General features: G+C 31.8%; 1 long non-coding RNA gene across 1 annotated transcript; it reads right to left on the bottom strand.

Annotated features, from left to right (window-relative positions):
* Nucleotides 1-6,553: 6,553 nt before the first annotated feature.
* LOC134701010 (uncharacterized) lies at nucleotides 6,554-25,110 on the bottom strand. Its single transcript, XR_010104010.1, has 4 exons — nucleotides 25,014-25,110; nucleotides 14,537-14,623; nucleotides 12,507-12,591; nucleotides 6,554-6,848 (listed from the first exon to the last, which is right to left on the bottom strand). It is a non-coding gene; the product is annotated as an uncharacterized LOC134701010 (long non-coding RNA).
* Nucleotides 25,111-25,640: the final 530 nt, after the last annotated feature.

Below are 25,640 nucleotides of genomic sequence, written 5' to 3'. Positions count from 1 at the left end.
GTGTAACTCGGTGAATGTGATGAATATTTTCAACTCGACTCCTCGACGTTGACGCAGTCATGGTCATCGTCATTATACATCACCTTCTCTGCATGATGTCTCTAATAATGACTTGCTGCCATTTATACAAAAGCCGTTAGGTATTCATCACATTCGCACGAAACTTTATTCATTACTCTTTTGAAAACTTCATTCTCTGTTCAATTTATGTTTGGAATCCATTGTTACAAACCCTCATTCAAACCAATACAAACTTGAAGCTATAATTTCGTATATTGCAAGTCACAGACTTTTCCAGCCAGTCCGCATTGAAAAAGATGAAAAAGATAAAATATCTTTCCTTAATCTTTCCTTTGCCAACAAAGTCTCGATGGTGTCAACTTAGGCAATATCCTTCATCATAAATTAGTTCAATCGAAAATACCTCCTTATTTCAAAGACCAGTCTGTACCAGTCATTTCTTATACCTATAACAAACCTATTGCAAATAAATTTTCAATTACAAACACGTTTTGCAGCATCTCGATATTGACGACTTCAAGTCTAAAGCTCCTGATTGCACTTGTGCTAATTCCCAATTCACATATAATCCTGCTGACCACGTTAATACCGGTGACCTCAACATTGTTAATTACACTTCTCTACGAAATGTGTTATCAAAAGGTCCGAAATATCGCGAGCCTAAATCCATCAATTGGAAATACAACTTTAAAATTTTGATGGATTCAGTCGAGGATTATGCCAGGCAATGGGCTACGCGAGAGAAGGAAGACGTAGACACTGTTTCCGAATGAATTAAGGCAGTGAGGTCGTTGATACAAATCAGAGTTAAGAAACTGAATGAGTCCATCAATGCCCATGCTACGTCAATCTTTAAAGACCCAAATGTTGCAAAACACCTATCCGACCTCCATGACAAATAAGGTGTTGTCCCCGCAGACAAAGCCGCAAATAACATTGTTTTTGTGTGTGTTTTTACATAAACTGCTTGATAATTGAATCAGGTATTGACAATTCACTTGGAAACTCAACATATACCGTCACGACACTTACCATAGAGGAAATCCTGGATAATCATAGGTGTGTTTTTTGTTTCTTTGGAATTTCAACCAAAGATGAAGAACTGGATCTTCCATCACTTTTTGTGAATACCTAAACTACATAAGTGGCCTTACAACCAAAGGTATATTGCTGGGTCTTCCAAGTGCTCCACGAACCTCTTTCTAAAGAATTAACATCTATTTTATCAGCAATCAAAGACGGGCTTCAAAGTTATTTTGAAACTGCATATTCTAGAGGTGGCGTGAATCAGATGTGGATACTTAAACATTCCAAAAATCTTTTAGAGTACATACAATCTAACTCTCTTTCATCTTGTAACAGTATTAAAACATTTGACTTTTCTTCTCTTTACACAAGTATTCCACATTCCAAACTAAAAGACAAATTGAAAGAGTTGGTATTTCTTTGCTTCATAAAATTAAATGGCCAACGTAAATACAAATATCTTGTCTTATGGAGAAATAAATCCTACTTTGTAAAGGACCACTCTGGTACGAACAAAAAAATCTCTCAAACTGATATTATCAAGATGCTTGATTTCTTGATTGACAACATATTTGTTACGTAAGGAGGACATGTTTTTCAACAGACTGTCAGCATTCCAATAGAAACAAACTGTGCCCCTCTACTAGCCGACTTATTTCTTTATAACTATGAGGCTGACTTTATGCAGGAACTTCTTAGGAAAAAGATAAGAAGTTAGCAATACCCTTTAACTCTACTTTCCGCTATATAGATGATGTTCTTTTACTAAATAATTCAAAATTTGGTTACTATGTGGAACGCATCTATCCCATCGAACTAGAGATAAGGGATACTACAGATACAGTTACGGCTTCATATCTTGACTTACATCTATAAATTGACAATGAGGGTCGGTTGAAAACAAAACTCTACAAGAAGAGGTGATTTCAGCTTTCCAATTTTGAACTTTCCATTTCTAAGTAGCAACATTCCAGCATCACCTGCATACGGGCTATATATCTCCCAATTGATACGATATTCCCGTGCTTGCATTTCCTATCATGATTTTCTTAATAGAGAGTTGCTGCTCACAATGAAGCTATTAAACCAAGAGTTCCAAATGGTGAAGTTGAAATCATCCCTTCGTAAATTTTACGGACGCGATCACGAGTTGATTGATCGGTATGGAATAACTGTTTCAAAAATGATATCGGATATGTTCCTTACGTCGTAACTACAATCCCCTTCCCTTTCATGAATGTGACCTACCGAATAAGACTATTTACCGGATTAGTTATCACATAAGCAACACGACTGGTGCCACATGTGGAGCAGGATCTGCTTACCCTACCGGAGCACCTGAGATCACACCTAGTTTTTGGTGGGGTTCGTGTTGTTTATTCTTTAGTTTTCTATGTTGTGTCATGTGTACTATTGTTTTTCTTTTTGTCTTTACCGTTTTTAGCCATGGCGTTGCTAGTTTGTTTTAGATTTATGAGTTTGACTGTTCCTTTGGTATCTTTCGTCCCTCTCTTTAAAGCACATTGGTTTCTTTCCTCGTACATTTGAATAATAAGAATTTGAATCGTAAAACGAGGAAACTTGAAGATAATTTGAGAAGTGTGTAAGGTGTCCGGACAAGATGAATACTCAAAAGTCAAAGGAGCATCGGAGTTCATTTAAAAAATGGAGGATAAATATATCTAATGGATTCAAAATAATTTACTAATTACATTTTGAGATCAGATTATGTAATCCACGCCATGATTATAATATTTTCTTTATTGATAAATATGCTTTAGTTTATCATAAAAATTCTGCACTTTTTTTTAAAACTTTTTTTAACTATTGGTCCTCGGTCCTCTTCAACTTTGTACTTGTTTTGGCTTTAGAACTTTTTCCATCTGTGCGTCACTGATTAGTCTTGTGTTGACCAAACATGCCTCTGGCGTATTTAACTTTAAACCTGGTACCTTTTGTGAGCTATTATTCATGTGTTCCTCTGTCCTATATGTTCTCCCATTTATTTGTATTGTAGTCCTGTCATGTAATGTTGTCATTTAACTGTTATATTTGACATTGCCATAAAAGCGAGAGGTTTGGCATGCCACACAACAAGGTTCAATCCACCATTTTATTTCTTAAAATATATTGTCCCAAGTCAGGAAAATGTCCATTGTTGTATTATAGTTCGTTTATTATGTTTATGTGTGTGTTACATTTTAATGACTTGTTTCTGTTGTGTCGTAGTTCTCCTCATATATTTAATGCGTTTCCTTCAGTTTTAGTTTGTAACCCGTATTTGTTTTTTCTCAATCAATTTATGAATTGCGAGCAGTGGTTTACTACTGTTGCCTTTGTTTATTATAGTCAAATAATGGAATTTCCACAGTAACTAAACATGCACCCCTTATTGTGAGACAAAGTGTATGGAATATTTTACTGAACCATATTTTCTGTATTAATAAAAAAGCAAATTGTTGAAAAAGTACACGAACTGTTAAACTACTTTTTTTAATGCTTTTCATAGTTTCATATCGTGAGACTTGAATATGTGTATATTTTCTAATAAACAGTAGACAAGTACATGGATATTGTCCTGCAAACATATTTTTTAATCGTTCCAGATTGCATGCGTGTTCTACATCTATTATACGATACATAATTATACAACCAATAGTTATATAATTAACTATTGTAAAGCAATGCTTGAAATTGTTTTTACATTTTTCGTTACCGATGTCACTAACTTGAATCTAGGTTTTCGTCAGAGGTACATATTTTACTGCTAAGTCTTTGTTACGTCATGTATGATGTACTATGTTGTTGTAATACACTGTTAAAAATACAGAATGGAAATGGGGTATGTGTAAAAGAGGTACGAAAGATACCAGAGAGACAGTCAAACTCATAAATCAAAAATAAACTGATAACTTCTGGCTAAAAAATGAAAAACAAACAGACAAGCAATAGAACACATAACACAACATAGAAAACTAAAGATCGAATAAGCAATATGAACCCTACAAAAAACTAGGGGTGATCTCTGGTGCTCCGGAAGGGTAAGCAGAGACAATAACCCGACAAAAGAGTAAAAAAACATCCGACGGCACAATGGCACTTCGACACAACGAGAAAATACCAAAACTGGAGTCCGACGACAGCTGATAACTAAACAAAATAAATACTGTGGATTCATTTATTTTCGTGGGTACCAATTTTCGTGGATGAAGGAAAAATGACATGTTCGTGGGTATTTAATATCAACAAGGTATTAAATAAAACTGGAAATCAACATCAAGTTTAGAAAACCTCCATTTCTCCTTACCACTTAATTTCATGGTGTTAGTTCAATTATTTTTTGATTTGATGTAATTACCTTTTTTTTCTGTTTAGTTGATTTTTTTCATATTCAACCTATTAATTATGTTTTACATGCATATTGTGCATTATAATTTACCTTAGGAAATAAATTGCAAAACTTGATAGTATGGCTAAACCTTTTCATGATTTGTAAACATGAAAACTTAGAAACTAAGCTTACTCCATGCATGCATGGACGAAGGTAACTAACGTTTACTTAGTCCATGCATGCATGGACTAACACAACAGACTTAGTACATGCATGCATGCACTAAGGCAACTAACCCTAACTTAGTCCATGATTGCATGCACTAACACAACAGACTTAGTCCATGCATGCATGGACGAAGGCAACCAAGGCTAACGTAGTCCATGCTTGCATGGACGAAGGCAACTAAAATCAACTTTTTTAAAGTTTAAAAAATTTATAAATGCAAAATATTTGAAAAAAATCAAATTTTTCAAAAATTAAAAAAAAAAAAAATAAATATTTCAAAAAAAAATTCTTTTAAAATTTAATTTTTATAAAATAAATGAAAAAAACATGAAAAATTTACAAAATTATTTTTTTCCAAAATGCTGAAAAAAGTTTAAATTCCATTTTTTTTCAAAATTACACAAAAAGAAGAAAAAAATGGTTAATTATCACTGTGTATCATCACCACCAGATATAGGTACCCTTGCATATAGGTATAAATGCCACATGAGAATATTCACGTCTGCCAAAAGATTGGAATGTGTTCACATTTTATTTAAATGACAAAAACTATTCACTGAACAGATCAGTTGGAGCTGAAAATTTGTTTAACATAACCTGGACAGTAGCTGCAATTAGTTCCTGAAAGTTCCTAATCATTTAGTAGTGGTAAGTGTTATTTTAGTTTATTGTTATTATATCTGTAATAAACATGTTTAATCAGTTTAATTGAGGTCTGGAGCTGGCATGTCAGTTAACTGCTAGTAGTCTGTTGTTATTTATGTATTATTGTCATTTTATTTATTTTCTTTTGTTACATCTTTTGACATCGGACTCGGACTTCTCTTGAACTGAATTTTAATGTGCATATTGTTATTCTTTTACTTTTCTACATTGGCTAGAGGTATAGGGGGAGGGTTGAGATCTCATAAACATGTTTAACCCCGCCGCAATTTTGCGCCTGTCCCAAGTCAGGAGCCTCTGGCCTTTGTTAGTCTTGTATGATTTTAAATTTTAGTTTTTTGTGTATAATTCGGAGTTTAGTATGACATCCATTATCACTGTACTATTATGCATATTTTAGGGGCCAGCTGAAGGACACCTACGGGTGTGGGAATTCTCGCTACATTGAAGACCCATTGGTTGCTTTCGGCTGTGGTCCGGTGGTTGTCGCTTTGACATATTCACCATTTCCTTTCTCAATTTTATTTGTTGCACTATGATTTTTGCCTTTGTCTCAATAGCAGCTATTTTTTTTGTATATATTGTACATGTACATGCAAGTCGTCAAAACATCAACCCAAAAATGTAAGATCTGTAAGTTTGCTTTCGCAATTTTTTTGTTCTTCCCATGCCGGGATTCTAACCCATGTTACTGAGATATTACGACACCAAATCTGTACAATTTTTAAACATCAGAGAAGAGCAGATGATTTAAACACTTTTGTGTAATCCAGCATTATATAAGATGTTTTTGTGTCTAAAGTTATAGTGCAGTTTGAGCACTCAAAAACATGTTCATTATGTCAACTGGTTGTGTTTGGTTGCTGTCTGCCATATTAAATGGATTTCCTTTTTTTTGTTTTTTGCTTAAATTTGTCTATTAGCTTTCTCTTTAGAAATTAAAAGAAAACAGTTCACAAATTAGGTGTGCTGGGCTTATTTTAATTAACCTTCATCAGAAACATACAAACAAAAATTTGACAGCAAATGATGTAGATACCATTATCTTGGGACTTAATAAGCTCATGTATAACGATCTTTAAATTAAGGCTTTTGCTTATTGTTGAAGACTTCAGGTGACCTGTACTTGTTTACATCAGTGCCCTATTATGCAGGGCTAGTAGTTGTCTCAATTGCAATCATTCCATGTATCCTTGCTTTTGTATCATTTAAAGACTTCAATTCTTTAATCATTTAACACATTTTAATTTCAAAACATTCAACAGATATTTCCAAATAACAAATTTTGTAAACAACAGATATAATTGGTAACTGGAAATTATTTTACAGTCAATATGTTTTTATATTTATCAAGAGGCATCATAATCATGTTCATTAAATTCTTTCCTTGTCAGACTGTTACTGATCTCAAAACCAGTGAAAATTGCAAGTAGCTTTTAGTTTCTAGTAGTGCTATTTTGATAAGATGTGTAATTTTTCGTCATTTCTTTTGATGTTCTGTCATAATCAGTCAGACTATTACACCAAGATGTTTTCAAATTCTCCTAGTACTTCAAAGTGCTCTTTTTTTAATAATAATCTGAAATACACAAAATCAACATGTTAGTAACTTCATAATGTACAAACTTTAACATGTAAGATTAATATGATTAAGAAAATGATGTGCAGCGCAGCCTTGTTATTTGACTGACCAGTTGGTGCATGTTTGGACACAATATTCAAGCATGATAGACTGTCTGTATTTGGATTTTGATCAGAATTATGAGAAAAAAAAATCCCCCTCCACCAATTTTTTTCAACCCCCTTTCAGTAATTACCCCAAAACTTAATCCCAGCCTTTGTGGTATGGTACTTTGCAGTACAATTTTAAAGAAATCCATACACTTAAACACAAAATATTGTCTGGAAATTAGAAAAATGATTGTTTTTGACCCCCTATTTCCTGAACGTTTGAGGCAATTACCCATTTAAACAATTCCAGTCTACCCTTTGTGATATGGAACCTTGAAGAACAATTTCAGAGAGATTAGTACACAAGTTAATGTCTGGAAACTACAAAAATGCTTCTTTTTTGCCACTAATTTCTAAACTGTTGGTACCATCACCCCAAAAATCAACCCAGCCTTCCTTTTTGGTATTAAACCTTGTGTTAAAATTTCATGGATATCCATTCGCTTAAACTATATAATTATCCGGAAACCATATGTGTCGACATACATCGCTAACAACAACATCATACCATAATATGACTCAATTTTATTCTTCGAACTTATAAAGATCAGGACGCTGTTAATTACTTTTTAATTGTTTAACATTTTACAATGGGGGGCTTTTATTTATAGCTTATTACAATATACATGGTAATTATTTTTGCTAAAGGCTGAAAGCAAACTAAGAATAGCACATCTCTTCATTTTTACATGATGATCATTTTGAAAATCAGTCATTGTTATTTGTGGAAACCCTTCTTGGAATTTAGTGAAACTTGAATATATAAGCATAACCATTTTTATGATAAAAAATTTCAAAATATTTTCATTTCCTGTATCTATATGATCTAATTAATAAAGGATTTTAGTATTTTTGCAGTTAACATTAATCTGTAGCTTCTTTCTAGGGTTTAATATAAAACCAAGAGTGCACACGCTGAAATGTCTCGCCTTCTTTTGTAGTCCTTAAAATAAAGCTTTATTACAATTGAAACATAACCTTAACATTAACCAAAACCAGATGCTCCGCAGGGCGTAGCTTTATACGACCGCAGAGGTTGAACCCTGAACGGTTGGGGCAAGTATGGACACAACATTCAAGCTGGATTCCGCTCTAAATTTGGATTGTGATTAAATAGTTGACACAGAATGAATGTATTCAAATGAACTTAAAATTTTTGTTTTCTCTTAGAGCAATTCACTATGCATTTGAATATTATTTATGAAATTTCAAATGAGAAAAATTGAACCCAATTTTTTAATCACATCCCCCTCTCCCTTATTCCAAAACTAATTTCAATTAAAATATTCTAATGGAGTTTGCAACAATTACTACTCATTTAAATAAATCATAAAATATTAAGATGTAAAAAAACTGCTTGTTATCACTGAATGGTAAAGATTATTTAAATTTATCAGTTGGTAGTAAAAAGTGAATATACATTGTATATTGTATATAACAAAGATTTAAGTTGATTCTGGACAAAGAAAGATAACTCCAATTAAAAAAAAATCTTGCAGATATTTCTTGCTTACTATACTGGACAAAGAAAGATAACTCTTAATTAAAAAAAAAATTGCTATTTCACAATATTGTGAAATTAAATATTTCTTGCCATTGCACAATACTGTGCAATTGAAAAGACTTGCTATTGCACAATACTTAATACAATAATTTTAGATCCTGATTTGGACCAACTTGAAAACTGGGCCCATAATCAAAAATCTAAGTACATGTTTAGATTCAGCATATCAAAGAGGCCCAAGAATTTAATTTTTGTTAAAATCAAACTTAGTTTAATTTTGGACCCTTTGCACTTTAATTTAGACCAATTTTAAAACTGGACCAAAAATTAAGAATCTACATACACAGTTAGATTTGGCATATCAAAGAACCCCAATTATTCAATTTTTGATGAAATCAAACAATGTTTAATTTTGGACCTCGATTTGGGCCAACTTGAAAACTGGGCCAATAATCAAAAATCTAAGTACATTTTTAGATTCAGCATATCAAAGAACCCAAAGGTTTCAATTTTTGTTAAAATCAAACTAAGTTTAATTTTGGACCCTTTGGGCCCCTTTTTCCTTAACTGTAGGGACCAAAACTCCCAAAATCAATACCAACCTTCCTGCTATGGTGCGAAAACCAAGAAAAATGCTTATTTGGGTCCCTTTTTGGCCCCTAATTCCTAAACTGTTGGGACCGAAACTCCCAAAATCAATACCAACCTTCCTTTTGTGGTCATAAACATTGTGTTTAAATTTCATTGATTTCTATTTACTTTAACTCAAGTTATTGTGCGAAAACCAAGAATAATGCTTATTTGGGCCCTTTTTTGGCCCCTAATTCCTAAACTGTTGAAACCAAAACTCCCAAAATCAATCCCAACCTTTCTTTTGTGGTCATAAACCTTGTGTCAAAATTTCATAGATTTCTATTAACTTAAACTAAAGTTATAGTGCGAAAACCAAGAAAATGCTTATTTGGGCCCTTTTTGGCCCCTAATTCCTAAAATGTTGGGACCAAAACTCCCAAAATCAATACCAGCCTTCCTTTTATGGTCATGAACCTTGTGTTAAAATTTCATAGATTTCTATTCACTTTTACTAAAGTTAGAGTGCTAAAACTAAAAGTATTCGGACGACGACGACGACGACGCCAACGTGATAGCAATATACGACGAAAATTTTTTCAAAATTTGCGGTCGTATAAAAACTAAAAATTGACCACTAAACCATGAAAATGAGGCCAAGGACAGGCAAGGTGAGATGAACCATACAAGGCACACATCTAAACAGCTAATAATTCTTCCATACAACTAATATATTTCCATACACCTAATATAGTTATTATAGCAGTAGACTTATTGCATATAGTATTAGATAAAAAGACAAAAACTCAAAAACTTAACTTTGACCACTGACCATGAAAATGAGGTCAAGGTCAGATGACACCTGCCAGTTGGACATGTACACCTTACAGTCCTCCATACACCAAATATACTAGACATATTGCTTTTAGTATCTGAGATATGGACTTGACGGTCAAGTTGACCACCAAAACTTAACCTTGTTCACTGATCCATGAAAGGAGGTAGAGGTCAAGTGAAAACTGTATGACAGCCATGAGGACCTTGCAAGGTACTCACATACCAAATATAGTTATCCTATTACTTATAATAAGAGAGAATTTCACTTTACAAACCAGATGCTCCGCAGGGCACAGCTTTATAGGACCACAGAGGTTGAACCCTGAACAGTTGGGGCAAGTATGGACACAACATTTAAGCTTGATACAGCTCTGAATTTGGATTGTGATTAAATAGTTGACACAAGATAGGTTTCTGACACAGAATGAATGTGGTCTAAGAACTTACACTTAATAAACTGTTTTCACAGAGATATGTATCCCTTTTTTGTAATTTTGATTATGCAATGTTGAAATTAAATAGCAATATTTTAACATGTAAGTTATGCAAATATTCATGTAATTTTGATTATGCAAAGTTGAAATTAAATAGCAATATTTTAACATGTAAGTTATGCAAATATACATGTAATTTTGATAATGCAATGTTGAAATTAAATAGCAATATTTTAAAATGTAAGTTATGCAAATATTCAAAGTCTATGAACAATGACTGAAGGTACATGGCTAAACAATCTCCATGGAATGAGATGTGCCAATGATAAATATAATACAACTGCATACCAATTACCATTGACTCATAATAAGTAGCTCCCTTTAAAAGAACCTAAACACAAACATTAACTTTTAAACTATGTAAAAGTTTCAAAGTCAATGAACCATGATCAGGGGTGGGGCTATATAATCTCCATGAAAACAACACTTTCAAATGACAATAAATTTGCATACCAAATATCATTGACTTAACATTAGCAGCTCATCTTAAACTGATATTATCACACACTAATACATGTAAACTAAGCAAAAGTTTTAAAGTCAAGACCATGACTGAGGGGGCAGGGCCAAATATTCTCCATGGAAATGAGATGTGCTAATGTTTATAAAACTGAACACCAATTAACATTGGCCTACCACTAATGGTTCCCCTTGAACTGACCTTATCACAAACTTATACATATGATTCTAATGATATCTAGTTTTATACAAGTATCTTCATTAACATTAACACCACTAAGGGTCAATTATAGATGGTCCCTCAAAATATGACGTCATAGAAAAAAACTGTTGATTGCACCCTAAATACACGGTTAGATTTGACATATATACAAGAACCCAAATAATTCATTTTTTGATGAAATCAAACAAAGTTTAATTTTGAACCCTTTGGCTTTGGACCCTCATTTCTTAACTGTTTGGGACCAAAACTCCCAAAATCAATAACAACCTTCCTTTTGTGGTCATAAACTTTGTGTTAAAATTTCATAGATTTCTATTCACTTATACTATTAAAGTTATTGTGCAAAAACCAAGAAAAATGCTTATTTGGGCCCTTTTTGGCCCCTAACTCCTAATCTGTTGGGACCAAAACTCCCAAAATCAATTTGAAACTTCCTTTTCTAGTCTTTAACCTTGTGTTTAAATTTCATAGGTTTCTATTTACTTCTACTAGTTATAGTGTGAAAACCAAATGTCTTCGGATGACAACGACAACGACGCCAACCTCATACATTATATACCACCAAAATTTTGAATTTTTGCAGTCGTATAAAAATCTTAACTTTTTTTCAAGTAGACACTCAACCATGAAAATTAGGTCAAGGACATTAGACATGTGACGGAGAGAAACTTGGTAACCTGAGGCATTTTGGTATATATTCAAAGTATGAAGCATCCAGGTCTTCATCCTTCTAAAATATAAAGCTTTTAAGAATTCAGCTAACTCCGCTGCTGGCCACCAGAACATTATATATATGTCGAGCTTTCTGCAACAAAAGTTGCAGGCTCGACATTAAGATGATGTGGTATAATAGTCTATTTTCACATTATCAACTTTTGACTCGGATTCTATGTTTTTTCAACAGGTTTTAATACCTTCTCTGTGGTAAGACATCTTGGTACTCTGTCACTTCAAACACCCCAAAGAAATAAATTCAAAAATATAAATGGTGCAATTTTGGCGGAAGGTTTACTTTTTTCTGATGATTTAGTCATGTATAGAAAACATAATGGCATATGCATTAAACAGTTAACTTCCCTCAAATTTGTTCCGATTAAAGTGGGTACATGTAAATAGGAAATTTGTCTATTGCCAATGACACAATATCCACCTTGAATGACATGGACATCAAATAACTGATACCATGGATACTGTGTCATACTTTCACAGATTTCTATGAAACTTTGCAGATGCTTTTATGATTGCATTTTTAGTTGTGCTAATGTTGATGGTATGTTTTAATATACATGTACTGCCCACTTTAAACAAATTTTATTGTTTCACATACAGTTATTACCATCTTACCCAATACATCGTTGATGCATACTCGAGGTACATGTATTAATACAAATATAAACATTACTTTAAATTTATGTTTACCTTCATTTGATATCCTTAATCTTCAGTCAAACTTTCCGACTCCTCAACCATTTTTTTGTCAACAGAGGAAATTTACCTCCTTTATCTACAAAAAAATCCTAATTAGGAGTTGACTGACAATTTCAACCATTCATGATACTTATTTGATGATCTTTTCTTGTTGATCATTTTTGCGACTTAAACTAAAATTTCTCTCCATCTATATGTTATTTGTTTAGATGACATCAAGTGATGGCTATAATCATTCATTTATAGGTCTAGGTTAGCTTTTAAGGGCATACAATACAGTTACAGAGGAGGTAATGACGTTGCTAATGCAAAATGTTATTTTCGCGACATCAAACTTTAACATACCAGAGAAAAATGCATTTTTCGACTGATTTTTATCATTCAAACTGAATTTATTTGAAAACGAGTTCATGGAACCCCATTTTTCAAAACAGCAATTTGTTTGACTTTCAATTTGCAGGGAGATTATGTGACCCAAATTTTATAAAACTGTAAATAAAGGATTTTTTTAAATTTTGATAAACATACAAAATGACATAAAGCCAAAATTGACATATTTTTCCTCAATTCATGAACATTTGACAAAGACGAGTTATTTCGGAATAAAAAATGCATAATTTTTTAGGATACTTATAAAATACAGAAATTACCGATTATTTAAAGTCATAAGAAACCTCAAATTTAAAAAAAATATGCGTATGTTTTTTATAACTAAATGGTTAGTTTTCATTAAACAACTTATGTACATATACTTTTTTCTGATGAAAATTCTTTAATTTGTTCACATTTAGAAGAAGAGTACTTTTTTTTAATTGCTTGCTGCCAGCAAGCAATTTGCCGACATATTTTCAGTATGCATAGTGACCCGAGCGTAACCCTCCTCGTAAAAATCCGGTGACCACAATACGCATGGATCTGTCATTGAAATAAACAAATATCTGATTATACATGTTAAACACGTGCTCAATACCCATGCTTTTTGTGATTTGTTTACTATAAGGTGACAATCGGTTAAACTCGGCTTCAAATCACGGCTTCAAATCACGGCATTTAATGAGCAGCCATATTTGTTCAATCATAACAAACAGAGAGAGAAAAAAATTGGCGATTCTATGATATATTTGCGAAAATAATGATAAAATCCTGCACATAGGACTAAGTTTATGAATGTATACATCCATTGGTTCAAGAATTGGACAAACATTATTTTTCACCACTCACTCGTTTCATATGACTTTAACAAAAAACAATTTGTGTTTATCTTTTATAACAAAAAAAATATGTCTTTTTTTAGAAAGAAGAAAATACGGCCACATATCTGAATTTTGAGCAAATATACAAAATTTCGACCTCATTTTTCTCAAAAAGTAGCACATGAAGGTATATTTTTTATTACATATTTGATTTAATCAGGTAAAAATAGCCTATATGCAAATTTTCACGAACTTGTAAATACAGGATCAAAACTGTACGGTATGCCCTTAAGAGAAATTCAGGCCATTGTGTAACTCAGGACAAGGATAAAATATTGATTATAAGAACATGCTTTCAGTAACTGCTATAAATCTCAGATGTGTATTTCATGTGTTTTTGTTTTAGGATTTTTTATTGTGCTTTGACTTTGTATTGATCTTTGAATTAAGCCCTTTTCAAATGATTTTTATAGTTTGCTAGTTGAAATATTGCACCTCTGTCATAGGTTAGAAGGACGGTTTTGTGCCAGCAACCATTTTTAATGTTTTACAAACTCCATGTGTCTGTCTCAATTCAGGAGTTTGTAATTCAGTAGTTTGTTGCTGTATATCATAACAGTTTATCGTTCAATGTTTTGTTAATAAATCAGGCCCTAAGTTGTTCATTGGTAATTTCAAGTCCTTGACGTTGTAAAGCTCATTGTTGAAGGATGTAGTTACCTATGGTTGTTAATTTTTGTCTCACTGGTCTCTCATGGAGAGTTGTTTCATTTACAATCATACCACATCTTCTTATTTTTACAAAACATTTAAATAAGTATACTTCACCTTAGAAGCTGCAAACAAACTGGTTCAGTCCAAGTTCCTTTTCTCTTTGTTTCTTCAACATCATTTGTATGAATGTATCTGCAACATCTACAAGGAAAAATTGTTTCTGTAAAAATGATAAACGTACTTAAATCTTGTACTTAATAAAAAAAAATGGGGTCACCGTTCACAACCTGCCTTCGAAAGAAGCATACATTTTTGTAAAGGTACCTTTTTTCTGTTGAACTAATAGCAGAAATAGAGGTAATACCGAAATAAGAGAACTTAATTACAGAAATCGCTCAAATTTTACAATAGTTAAGTTTAAGAACAGCTTAATTGAAAATAATAATAAAAAATAAAGGTCACAGATGAGTTCCAAAAATGGCATTTTTATACCAAAGGGAGATAATTTTGAGCAATTTTAATGATGATCTACATTTTACAAGTAAATTCAAAGGGGCGTAACTCCTAGAAAATAAATTGAATCGCAATTTCCCGTCGATATGCACAACTACATAGTATGTCCTTATTATCTGAAAAGGTTTCGTGAAATTCTGTTGTGTGGTTTGAGAGGAGTTGCGATGACAAACTGTTGCAGTAGTACATTAAAGTAAATAAGTTCAAAGGGGCGTAACTCCTAGAAAAAAAATTGAATCGCAATTTCCCGTCATTATGCACAACTACATAGTATGTCCTTATTATCTGAAAAGGTTTCATGAAATTCTGATGCATGGTTTGAAAGGAGTTGTGATGACAAGAAACAGGACTGACGGACAGACGAACAGGTCAAAAACATTATACCCTCCGCAACTCGTTGCATGGGGTATAATTAACATTTCAATATTATAAATGAACACGAATAATTACAATATCATAATGTAAGGGGAAAATTTACACTTTTATTTAAGACAGAAACCGTCTAAAATTTACCAAAATATCTAAAATTTTGAAGATTTCAGTAATTTAGCATAACTTAATGATGCTAGTACCTGATATATGCATTGTATTGTCAAAAACATCCTATATTTATTTAGCAGAAGCATGCTACTTTCCAATAAATAGCTTAAGGATTACATTTTCACAATTTTGTAAAACTGCTATTTTTTGGGGGGCCAAAAAGGGGTCTTACTGAATCTACTCCTTTGTAATGAAAAAATAAATGTTTATTTTTCTCTTAAATTTTTATACATGTACCCTCAAGCCTCCTTATTGTAACTTATAGTAGTTTCTGGTTTTATCATTCAATGTTGAAGCCATACAGTGACCTAAAGTTGTTAATTTCGAATGTAATTGTGTCTAATGTGTGCATTTTAAATGCATAAATTGTTTTATACATGTATATTTTTTTTAAACTTCTCTGTAACCTTTGTACTTGCATGGTTTTATCTTATCTAGAGACTAGATTTGTCTCATTGGCAATCATACAGTATACCATATTTTCTTTTTAACACCTATTCACATATTTTTAAATTAGAAATCAATGGTGGATCTAGAAATTTTCATAAGAGGGGGCCCTTTTACTGCCTAAGAGGGAGTCCCTACTCGAGTCATTCCCTATACAATCAACTAAATTTTTCTAACAAAAGGTGTTGTCAGACCGGGCCCCCTAATCCTGCCTATCTAGACACATAATAGTGAGTTGTCTCATTGGCAATCATACAGTGTACCACATTTTCTTTTTAATTTGTTGACTTAATATATTTCTTAATATTTTCAACACCTATTCACATATTTTTAAACTAGAAAACAATGGCGGATCTAGAAATTTTCATAAGAGGGGGCCCAAAGACTGCCTAAGAGGGGGTCCCCACTTCAGTCTTTTCCCCCAACATTATGATATTGTAAAGTCAATTGTAAAATACTGGTATAGATTTAAAAATCTTACAACTGAATTCAGTCTATTGAAAGATGCTTATAAATGCAGCCAAGAGCTTCACAAATCTAACATAACTTCTTCTGCCAGTTCTCATTTAATTTGCTAGTAGAAAAAGTTTTTGAAATTAAACAAGAAGTAAAACATTTCGGAAAATATAAATTTTTGAACATATCTAGCAAATTAATTCACACTAAATATATTAGAAATTGGTATGCTAGCCAAAATAAAGCTTCTGATAGAAAACTGTATAATAATGTGAAATTTAAGCTACAGTCATGCTTCAATGATTTCCTATATATAAACAGTGGCGGATCCAAAAATTTTCATAAGTGGGGCCCACTGACTGACCTAAGAGGGGGCCGCTCCAGTCACGCTTCAGTGATTTCCTGTATAAGCAACCAAATTTTTCCAAAAACTAGAGGCTCTAAAGAGCCTGTGTCGCTCACCTTGGTCTATGTGAATATTAAACAAAGGACGCAGATTGATTCATGACAAAATTGTGTTTTGGTGATGCTGATGTGTTTGAACATCTTAATTTACTGAACATTCTAGCTGCTTACAATTATCTCTATCTATAATTAACTTGGCCCAGTAGTTTCAGAGGAGAAGATTTTTGTAAAACATTACTAAGTTCTACGAAAAATGGTTAAAAATTGACTATAAAGGGCAATAACTCCTAAATGGGTCAACTGACCATTTCAGTCATGTTGACTTATTTGTAAATCTTACTTTGCTGAACATTATTGCTGTTTACAGTTTATCTCTATCTATAATAATATTCAAGATAATAACCAAAAACAGCAAAATTTCCTTAAAATTACCAATTCAGGGGCAGCAACCAAACAATGGGTTGTCCGATTCATCTGAAAATTTCAAGGCAGATAGATCTTTACCTGATGAACAATTTTACCCATGTCAGATTTGCTCTAAATGTTTTGGTTTTTGAGTTATAAGCCAAAAACTCCATTTTACCCCTATGTTCTATTATTAGCCATGGCGGCCATCTTGGTTGGTTGGGCGGGTCACCGGACACAATTTTTTAACTAGATACCCCAACGATGATTGTGGCCAAGTTTGGTTTTATTTGGCCCAGCAGTTTCAGAGGAGAAGATTTTTGTAAAAGTTAACGACGCCAGACGCCAAGTGATGAGAAAAGCTCACTTGGCCCTTCAGGCCAGGTGAACTAAAAAGGGGGGGAAGGCCCCCTCCTTAATGATAAATCCGCCCCTGATAAACCAATTTTTCCCACGAAAGGGGGGGGGCAAGGATCCGACTATGCATTGGGAACATGTGTACATGTATTAAATATACTGTTCCCAGCTGACACCTTATATATATAGGAAGTGCCCCCTCCCGAGATTCCTGTTTATTCAATTCAATTCAATATTCTATTGGAAAGAGCTCTGACAATAGAGGCGTGATCCAAATACAGATACATGTAATTAATAATATTAAAACAACACACAAATGAAATAAAGATTCATGGAACAATTCTATGTATACAAATACATTATAAACTGATATTGATACCATAGACTTATATTTCAGTATTATTCTAGATTTTCATATATTTACTTAAAACACACAATATAAGATATTTATATATATATATATATGTATATGGACAAACTACTGTCAAGGACTATTATCTGATGAAACGGTATGGTGGTCTCTCAAATCAAGAGCTTCTTCAATATACATACAAATAGATTTTAATTCCTTTTCCGACATAGGATTTAACATTTTGGTAAAATTTTCATCCAAATTATTATCATTAATTTTATATTTAGATCTAATTTTGTTATATTGCAGACATTCAATCAAGAAATGAATCTCATTTTCAATTTTTCCTGTGCAAAATTTACAAAATCTCTCATTAGATGGTATTTTTGGTCTTGCATACCTCCCAGTTTCTATTGCTAATGAGTGTGCATTATTCTTATTATTAATTAAGTGAGTTTTTTTCAATTAACCCTTTCCTCCATTGAATTTTTTTTTTTTGCATACTTGATTCGCATAGGATTTTTTTGATAAAATGCTGAACATATGCTTTAAAGTATTAAGGCATTGCGAAAAACAACTATTTCATCAAATAAATTTGAGTCGGATATATATATATTCCTATGATAAATTCCTTTTCATAATGGATACCAATTTTATTAAGTCAACTGCAGACACTATGTAGTCAAAGTGTTTCAACTGAGGTACTACAAAGGCGTCAAAAGGCGTCATTATTGAGTAAGGGGGGTGGCGTCAAAAGGCGTCATTATGGAGGAAAGGGTTAAAGGTATTTAGGAATATTAAAATTTAAATATTATTGTTGTTTAAATTTTACTAAAAAATAAAAGTTTACCACAGTGTCCATCTTTTATTTTAGAAAGTTAAAATATAATTTTATTTTTGTAGAAATCTTCTAGTTTCTGTTTGAAATTACTCTTACAATGCTTTTTAAAGGGTATTGTATATTTCATTAATTCAGATAGTTTATAAGACCATGAATTTTCTCTATTTGTGAGAGTTTTGTCCACTTCAAAAGGCTTAAGCAGCCTTGAAAATTTCATGCGGACCACCAGACTGTTCACCAATATTATTGAGACGCTCATAATATTTACACATAAGTTGATAACATTTAATGCGAATGGGTAAAGTGCCTAATTCACACCGCACTGCTAGATTGGAAGACTTTTCATGAACCACAAGTATGTTTTTAAATATGGAGTTTTGTGTTTTGTCTAATGTACTTTTGTCTTTGAATGGTTTGAATTCTGATAACCATACTTCTGATCCATAAGTTAAAATAGGAGTTATCATTGAATTAAAAAGCTGGAGCCAAGTCTTAACAGACAAATTTTCACTATATATGTATGGTAGTTTTGACTTCAATGCAAAATATGCTGTTTTAGCTTTATCTGAGAGGCTTGACACTACTTGTATAAATTTTCCAGAGCTATGAAAATCAACTCCTAAGTATTTATAACAATCAACAATTTCAATTGCATTAGAACTGTAATAAAAGTAAACGTTTTTTTAATTTACTTTTAGTTTTAGAGAAAATTATAATTTTTGTTTTCTTAAGGTTCAAGTCCAGTTTCAATTCAGTACTATGTTTTTGTAAAGAATCAAGAGAGTTCTGGAGACCATCTGCATATTCTGATATCAATAATAAATCATCAGCATACAATAAATGGTTCACTTTTTGACCATTTAAATTTACTGCACTAGTTAAGTTTGTAACTAAGTATTTTACTATGTCATCAACAAATATATTACTGTACTTAAATTCAGAAATTATTGCGTGCATTTATTATTGCGATTTTGTCATTTTAGACTTAAATGCGATTTTAATTAAAATGATTTTGAGAAAAATCCTGTTTAATTCATATCAATGATTTTAAAATGTGAGTTAAAATTATTGCGTTTACAAGTCTGTCGCATTTTTCGCAATAATCAAAACCTCGCAATAATTTCTGAATTTACAGTAAATAAAGTTGGACTTAAACTGTCACCTTGTTTGACACCCTGATTATCAAGAAAAGGCTTGGTAAACATATTTTGATATTTACATGAATATAAGGTATTAGTGTACATGTCATGCAGTATATTATAAAATTTGCCTTGTATTTCTTTATTTTGTAATTTTAAGAACAGAGCTGATCTCCAGACACTGTCAAAAGCCCTTTTAAAATCTACAAAACACACATATAGTTTCTTTTTACATTTAAACAAATATTTGTTTATTATTGTTTTTAAAATAAAGACATGATCTACAGTTCTGTAATTTTTTTCTAAAACCACCTTGATTTGAAAAAAAATAAATTATGTGTTTCAAGAAAATCACTAAGTCGTTTTTGTAAAATGGATGTAAAGACTTTACCAAGACAGCTTGTTATGCTTATTAGATAGTAATGAAATACTCCTTAAAAAGTTTAGCAAAGATCCAATTGTTAGGACATCTTATTTTTCACTATTAAAATTGTACAGAAAAACTAGAAAACAGAAATTAAAGGAATTTAGACGAAGTATAATGGATGAACTTGACAACCTTCATGAAAATAACCCTAATAAATACTGGAGTTTACTAAAGGATTTACCAAAAGATACAAAGAAATCTACATCTCCAGACATTCCATGTAATACATGGTTTGACTATTTTAAAGAGCTAAATAAAAGCAAAATTAATGCAACCGATAACAATTTTATTAATCGATTTAAGCAATTGGAAAAGGAAAAAATATTCTCAGAACTTGACTTCCAAATTAGTGATAAAGAAATAATTACAGCTATATACACATTAAAAAATAAGAAGTCAAGTGGCTTTGACATGATCCTAAATGAAATGCTAAAATGTAGCCAATCATTTCTATTAACAAGTTTTAAAAAATTATTTAATCATATTCTTTTAACTGGCTCCTTCCCTACTATGTGGGCAAAAGGATTTATAGTGCCAATATTCAAAAGTGGTTCTACTGATGACCCCTCAAATTATAGGGGTATAACCATTGGAAGTGCACTAGGAAAACTATTTGCAAAAATATTAAACATAAGGCTAGAGAATTTTTTATCAAAGAAAAATATAATATGTAAAGAACAGATTGGTTTTTGCAAGAAAAAAAGAACAAGTGACCATATGTTTGTTCTCAAAACATTAATAGAAAAATATACTCAAATAGGCCCTAAACTTCTCTTTTCTTGTTTTGTCGATTTCAAAAAGGCATTTGATACAGTTTGGCATATATGGGTCTCTTCTATAAACTAAGACAATATGGCATCAGTGATTTATATTATAATGTTATTAAAAGCATGTTTAAAAAGACTGAGTTGAATGTGAGAATGAGCAAATCTCACATGACAGACTCCTTCTCATCTAATATAGGGGTTCGCCAAGGGGATAATCTCAGCCCTAATCTTTTTAAATTATTCATTAATGACCTCCCTGAAATATTTGATAAAACTTGTGACCAGTTCAACTTGATTCAATTCAGTTGAACTTCTTATTATGTGCTGATGATGTAGTTTTGCTGTCTGAAACTGCAGAAGGCTTACAAAATAGTTTAGATAAGTTGTGTCTGTACTGTAATAAACGGGGATTAGAAATTAACCTTAAAAAAACAAAAAGTTTGGTTTTCAACTGTACAGGAAAAATAAATCATTCATCTTTTAAATTAAATAATTGTCCTATTGACAAAGCTAGAGAGTATACATATTTAGGAATAAACTTTAGTGCCTCTGGAAGCTTTACAGAGGCTAAATATGATCTATATAAAAGAGGACTAAAAGCTCTTTTTAAAATTTATAAAATATTTAAAGGTCATAAACCCAAAATTAAAACTTTACTTCATATATTTGACCACACAGTTAAACCAATTTTAACTTATGGAAGTGAAATTTGGGGTGCTTTAGATTCAAAAAAGTTAACTGAAAAAGGAGATTGTTATTTTGAAAAATTATGTAAAGAACTGCAAATTGAATCAATTCATTCTAAAATATGTAAATTTTCACTGGGAGTAGGAAAGAGAAGCACAAATATGGCAGTGATAGGTGAGCTTGGGAGATATCCTTTTCGTACTTATAACGTTAAACAAGTACAGAGGACCAATTATTGTCTGAAGCTCTCCTTGTATCAAAATCCTTATCAAACCATAGTAAGAAAAGTTGGTTTAATTCTATAAATTCATTAGCAAAATATTAAGACATAGATTTATCACAAGTTTTTAATATGAAATCAAACTTGACAAGATTTATTTTAAACAAACTTAAATTAAAGTATAATAAGTTGTGGTATTCATCTTTAAACGATGACAGAAAAAATATGTCATTTGGAAATAAACTTAGAACATACAGACTTTTTAAGAGAAATATATATTTTGAACCTTATTTGGCTATAGGTAATAGGAATCTGAGAATTCAGATGACAAAATTCAGAATTAGTAATCATGATTTAGAAATAGAGAGAGGCAGATACAGGTGACTTCAGGCAATGGATAGAATTTGTAATCTTTGTAAAAAAGAAGTGGAAGATGAACTCCATTTTTTACTTAAATGTTCATCTTTGGAAAATGAGAGAGTTTCCATTATTTCCAACATAGTTAAAAGTTACAAAAACTTTCACAATTTAGACTATCAATCGCAATTTATTTGGCTAATGTCCAATGAAGATAGTCACATTTTTAATCAAGTAAGCAATTTAATTAATAATTTAAATGTTGTTCGAAAACAACTATTAGAAACTTAGTGTACTTATATATTTTACTGTAAAAAGACAGAGGCATAATTTAGAAATTTAGATATTTATAAAGCTTCTCATTTTAAATGTAGGATCATAAAAACACCAGGGGAAAACCCAGAATATCTAAATTTAGTTTCCTATATTCATTTTTTTTTAGGATCACTGTATTTGTCAAGTTGAAACATGATACATTTTATGAATGCACATTAGTGATCATTAGTGTGTCTTTCTTGTCTTTTCATTGTAATCATTGATTTAATTGTATTCAAATAATTGTAATCATTTTGTAATCATTGTACCAAATTTAACTTGTGATTATTCTGCCTGTAATGGGCGTCTTTAATTGACAATAAAATATATTTGATTTTGATTTATACCTCTATAGTTCCCACAATCAGATGCCATCATGGGTCACCAGATTTATAAATTGATGTCAATAGAGAAATGTTCCAAATTTTGGGGAATTTTTCTGAGTTAAGTATCTTATTAAAAAGTTTGGTCAAAAGTAAAACTAGAGTGTTTGACCACACCTTTAGAAATTCATTAATTATCAAATCAGGACCTCCAGATTTTCCCTTTTTTAACTTCTTAATACAGTCTTTGATTTCTTTACGTGTAATAGGGACATTAAGGGATGTATTAGAAAAGTTGTGATTTTTGTTCTCTATATTTTGATTTGTATCAGTTGTATCATTATTACTAGGATGAAATTTGAAAAAAAAGGCAGGACAAAATTTTTCATCCTAGCCTCCCCATAAAAATCAAATGGTAGCTCCCATAAAAATCAAATGTTAGCTCCATTTAGCTACCATTTGATTTTTATAGGAGGGGGGGGGGGGGGGGGGGCAGGATGTAAATTTTGTCCTGCCTTTTTTTTAGCTGTAATCTCTGTCCTGCCTTTAAATTTTTCACTGTGATCGGTCCTGCCAGGAGATATATCATCGTGTAATGTGTTTTCGTACTAATAACAATTTTCACTGCTTACAGTTTTCACTGTTGAGTTTTTATTCCGGTGTTTACTCAAATTTAAAAAGCATGTCCTGTAGATTGATTTTAGGTATCTAGATTTTTTGTCAATGCTTACTACGATTTTTTACTGTTTCCGATTACTTTGCGATTTTTGTATGTAAAAAAAAACGGCGTCATATGTTTTCGTATGAAATAAAAATTGGATCAGTACACGGACAGGAAATGACTGCAAAATCCGGAAATTAATATTTTCTAAAGTCGTGGTTCTAATGATCGCTTGAATAATAAAAAAAGTTATTAAATACTTTTCAGTACTAAAAATTACTAGTAAATAGTTTTAGGTTGGTGAATTGTGTGCTGAAATTTTAAGATTTTGATTAATTTCAGATTGGCACCTGGTTTGTACAAAATACATTATTTTTTCTAAAATAAAATGCAGTTTTCAAAATTTAGGATTAAATATAAAAAGTCAAGACTGTTTTCATCTTCATGAATCAAGGATGTATAAAAAAAAATTATCAATGAAATATTGAATAATTAGATTTTGAACAACCATTTTATATAAGAACCCTGCTAATTTTAACTTGCTGGTTTGTAATTAAAACGGCCCAAAAAAACACATGACAGTCATATGTCTTGAAGATCCAGTTTCTGACTTGCAAAAAACATATCTGGACTTTATTTTAACCCTTCAGAATTTTTTTCCACAACTATTCTAGTGATGCATATTTTTGACATTAAATAAAAATGGCTAAATAGGTCAGTTTTATTTAATTTGTTCTAACGCCTTTAAAAAGCGACGATGAATATGTTTTAAATATTTCAAGTTGTAGTGGTGTTGTTCTTCTTAATATAGAAACCGAAAAACACGCCACAATGTACGCGTATGCAGCCGAAATCGACGAAATGTGGTTGATACGAAAACATATGACATACGAAAACATATGACACGACGATAATAATTTGTAATATATGTCTCTGGTCCTGCCTTTTTTTTTTTTTAGTTTATCCTGACTTTTTTACCAAAATTGTCTTATTTTTTTTTGCAAGTGTGTCATCCTGCCTTTTTTTTACTCAAAACTCCTGCCCTGCCTATTTTTTTCAAATTTTATCCTAGCCCCCCCCCCCCCCCCCCCCTAAAATCAAATGGATAGCTCCGTTAAAAGAAACTGTTTGTTTTTGCAGCTCAAAAGTTTATTAGGCCTAGTCACAAATCAATGGAAAAAAAATATCTGGCCATAATCGGCGAACATTTCAACAAACTTTCCCATATTAATTCAAATAATTTACATTCTTAACATGACGTCTAAATATTATATATCAAGCCGAGACTCCCCCCCCCCTTTTTTTTCCAAACGGGTATTTTAATGCGTGTTTCCTTAATGGCAGTTTTGAAAGAGAAATAATAGTGAGTGACTTTTTACCGAGAAAATTTAAGTTTTATGCATTTTACGTTTCAGATCTTATCAACACATCTTCATCTTCATCTTGTTCATCCTCAAGTTTCGTTTGCTCTGCCTTCGTACAGAAAAGTTAGGGCATATTACTACACGAATATTTATTATTAAAGTCGCAACATCCCTAGAAAGATCAATAAAATACAAATGTGTATTGATATCATGGTTTGTTCTACAAAGAACGATGAAATGTCTTGTCATTCTAAATCAAATTAAAACTCGACAGTGGACTATTTTTATGTGCATTTAGAACTTTGTTGACAGATTGCGATTCGTGCTCGCGTCGTCTGTCAAAGATGATTTGCAAATTTTTCATACTAGAAGCAAGGAGATTGAAAATTATTCACAGGAAAAACAGTTTGTTTTGAGGCAAACAAAATCAACATTCAATTAAATAAAAAAGAGAGTTAAGGAATTTACGTGGTAAGATTTTAATAGAACAAGCGAAAAAAGGATCTGAAAATGCATATGAGGGGGAGGACAGGGGGTACTCTTTTTCCTTCTCTCACCTCTTTTCTCCTTTCTCCTACCCCTCTTCTCCTTATTTTATTTTTTTTAATTTACAGGAAAAAAGAGAGATATTTTATTTCTTCA

Source organism: Mytilus trossulus, unplaced genomic scaffold (assembly GCF_036588685.1).
Source record: "Mytilus trossulus isolate FHL-02 unplaced genomic scaffold, PNRI_Mtr1.1.1.hap1 h1tg000210l__unscaffolded, whole genome shotgun sequence".
Lineage (NCBI taxonomy): Eukaryota > Metazoa > Mollusca > Bivalvia > Mytilida > Mytilidae > Mytilus > Mytilus trossulus.
Note: the sequence above shows the minus strand (reverse complement) of the source record. Positions and strands in the feature narration are given on the sequence as shown.